The sequence below is a fragment of the Buceros rhinoceros genome, unplaced genomic scaffold (assembly GCF_000710305.1).
Source record: "Buceros rhinoceros silvestris isolate BGI_N320 unplaced genomic scaffold, ASM71030v1 scaffold2872, whole genome shotgun sequence".
In the NCBI taxonomy this organism is placed as follows: Eukaryota; Metazoa; Chordata; class Aves; order Bucerotiformes; family Bucerotidae; genus Buceros; species Buceros rhinoceros.
In genome coordinates, this window is record NW_010399347.1 from 47,842 (window position 1) to 51,545 (window position 3,704).

The following is a 3,704-nucleotide window of genomic DNA, read 5'->3' on the forward strand; positions in this document are numbered from 1 at the left end:
ATAGAAAAAAAAAAACCAACATCATCACAAACACCCCCCAGAAGCCTTTTCACATTTCCCACATCACATCTGCCATAATGGCAAAATCATGTTTGCAAACAAGGAAAAACTGCCTTAAATACATCCTTCCCAAAACACAGAGAATTAATTCAGCCTACTCTGTGAACATCCCTCAATGCATGTGAGAGACAACTGGTAACAAACTGCCTGAAAAGAATGTCAAGACCTCTGCTATGCAGAGCATCAGCTGAAGGTTGCACAGATTGTCCCACTCGGGCTGCATTTATCTTCCTTTCTCACCCTTTCCTGCACTAAGGTCCCCACTGTTAAGGTCCTTGGACTTGTTGCCCATTTCACTAAGGGCTGTAAACATCCAGTGAGGCTTAGGGGAAGGTTTGACAGCTTCAGGAAAGCAGTGGTGTATAAATATGACTGATGATGCCCTAAGGACTGGCATAGGCAGTCAGACCAAATGGGGATCCAAGTAGATTTCTCTTTCCTTTCACCCCATGTTCTCAGTTTTACAGGAGGCAGTTCCCATGCTGACAGGCAGGCAGCCCCCTTTACAGATTAAGATGACAGGAAAACCTGCCTCTGCAGCCAAGGACAAAAGAGAGACTGGAGACATATGTTCTCTGTGGTTGGGATGATCCAGTTTAGGTAGACCACCCAGGTCAGAACCCAGATGGTGTAAACTGCTGAATTTCAAAGTTTACATTAACTGAGAATCTAGTTTAAAAAGGATATTTTAATTAAACTTCTGAACTCTTCTGATATTTTTTATTAAAAAAAAAAACCCCAAACCTTCAAACAAGCTCCAAAGGGAAACTGAGGAAGGAAAAACTGATGTGACCTCTTTAAAGTAATGGTATGAGCCGCTGTCAGAGTTCAGGCAGGTGCCCACAGCTCCTGAGCATCGGTGCATTATAACTGCTGCAAAGGCAACTCCTGAAGTTTATTGAGCTAAAACAACAGCTTAAGCAGGTCTGAACTGCCCTGTGCACTTCAGTGAATTGTTGTCTGAAAGGCTCAGGGCTGATACCTTAAAAGTCAACACTATTAATTAGTTAATTGCTTAAAAAATTGTGCTGGAAAGGGGCAGTAACACTATCATGTGGAGTTCAGGACTTTGTAGTAGAGACAAAAGGCAGAGAGCTTTGAAGAACACTTGGGAGAAAAGCACGCTGAAGCCACATATGTGGCATCTGAGCTCCTTCAGCAAGAGCTAAACACAAGAAGATAAGGAAGACATTGGAGCCTCAGTGATGCAAGCTCAGTGCCTCTAGAAGGTGTGATCCAAATGTCTTGGTAACACTCAAACCTTCGAAGGGATTCCTGAGGGCACTTACAACTCTGCCATCTGTCTTTTATAGTTGGAGTTTATTTTGTAGATGGTTTAGGGGAGAGAGTTAGTGCCATCTTTCTTCCTCAGCTTAATCCTACTGGTGATTGACTGCTGGCATGAATGCCAAAACATTCAACACAGTAGATAGCACACCAAACAAACAAACACACAAAACACCCAATCATTTACTCATGGTACCTTTTCTGTGGTATTACCTTAAGCTGAAGCCCTTTAGGAAAAGGCCTCTACTTCTTGGTTTGATTTTGTTACACAGCGTTCATTCAACTCATTTTCTAGCAGATCTTTTAAGGCCTGAAAGCAGTACAGCTGCACATGACATCTTGTCATGTGAATAAAGATTGAAATTCATAAATACCAAGAAATACAATAGAGCTTAAAAAATACAGTACCTGCAATTGTGCAAAGTAAAATCAACAGCTTACTGGAAAAATGAATGCGATTTATGAAACACAAAATGCTAGAGCATAAGATCTACAACTCTGCTGGGTGGGGGCATGCACCCAGGTATTTTTCTTTGTCTTTGGGGTGGGGCAGGAGAGTGCTGCTCTTTACTGTCTGTACCCAGAGGCCATTGCTTCCTCACCAGAGCGTGGCAGCACAGAAGACCCTTTACTTCCACAACCAGAAAAGACTGGTAGGAAGACCAAGATACAGCACTAGATAGTACACCAAATCTAGAAAAGGACTAATTTGGTATTCACAGATGGAGGCCTCAAGTGCTAAGAATAATAATACTAATATCAACAGCCTGCTCTAGATGAGGCACATAAGTCAGAAGACTAGGAACATAAACTTCACGAAGTGATCTGTTTGCTTGATCTCTGCTATTCTCTTGTGCAGAGACTTTTGTTAGCATGATCATTGTCCCAGTAATGGCCAAAATCAGTCCACAGCCTTCCTTCACATCCTGAGCAATTCCTCTCCACACAGGCATAATTCTGTTGCCCAGCACTAGGCACTGCAGACATCTGTTCCCCAGTCTGGTCTGTCACGCAAAAAAAAAGGCTAAGCTGCAATGACCCAGTGTTACAGAGAATGATACGCTGTGTACTAGGGACTATTCAGCAACCACTGCCTTTAGTCCTGACATTTGGAACGAATGGCATTGAAGACACTGTATTCATTAATAGTTTGGAAAAGGAATGGGTAACAAGTTAGTTTGTTGATAGTATGCAATTCTGTCATCAACAGCCAACTGTAGGAAACTAGATAACTTATTAGATGAAAGAGGACTTATTTTATAAGCTATTTCTTACAAAAGTCACTGTATTAAACTGAAAAGGAAGAACCGAGTGCAAGCTGAACATATGTTATTTTTCAGTTCTTAACATCACCACCCTTAAAAGGAGCTTGTTAGCTCAAATCTTGATTGACCCCACCCCACACTACATGCAATGTATCTACATCTGACATATTCCACAACTCTTTTACCAAAGCAGAATTATCTTTGTGTTAATTAAAAAGAAAAACTTCAGATCTGCTGGTAACCAAGGCAAGTTCTCATCACATTACCTTACCAGTATGGCTACACTTCCCTTTAGTAGGCATGTCTTTAAGAGAAAACGTGATAAACGCAACCCAATTCCTACTGAACTCGAGGGGAAGTTTCCTGGTGACTTCTCTGAAGCTGTGTGCAACCTAGTCCTTTGCCTCCTCATTCAGATGTCATACAAGCACACCAGCCAGAGGCCACTGCAGTAGTGTTGGGTTGGTTTTTTGTTGGTTTTCTTTTTTTTTTTTTTTTTTTGTTTGCTTTTTAAAATCATTCGCATCCTCTACCATTCCTGTTCTGAAAGTATAAGAGCTATTTAGCATAGTACATAATATTTATTCTTAGTTTACACCATCGCATTTTTTTTTTTTTTTTTAGCTTTTGTTTCTGTCTACAAATAATTTGGATCACTAGATATCACCTTTCATGTACTACATGCTACAGAGCAATAAATTTTGGCCATGAATAATAAATTAATTTCTGAGTGATTACTGAAGTTAAATTGTGAAAGCAAGCTGTACGCCCTATGAAGACACCATTATAAAAATAAAAATAAACTGATTTGGTAAAGTCTGAGCAATTCACCCTGGCAACTCCTTCAACTCCAGATACCTTATTATCATGGGTATAACCTGATATTAATGACTCCACATTTTTTTTCTAAAGGGAGTTAAATGTTCTGGCAGAAACAGGGAGTAGTGCTTACAATCCAAAAGATCACAAACATCTGATACAAATCTTGCTTTGCTCTGCAGGCACATGTCCAATCTTCCTCTTACTAGAATATATGTTTCTGATTGGATCATCCCATAGATTTTACTTGTTCGGTAGTAAGGCTTATCTGTA

The 3,704-nt window shown here is 40.3% G+C and overlaps 1 protein-coding gene across 1 annotated transcript in view; it reads right to left on the reverse strand.

Moving 5' to 3' along the window:
* Nucleotides 1–3,704, reverse strand: part of LOC104489272 (voltage-dependent L-type calcium channel subunit alpha-1C-like) — a gene marked incomplete at both ends in the record, with an annotated part of 95,464 nt that overhangs the window by 42,424 nt on the left and 49,336 nt on the right. The window lies entirely within an intron of this gene.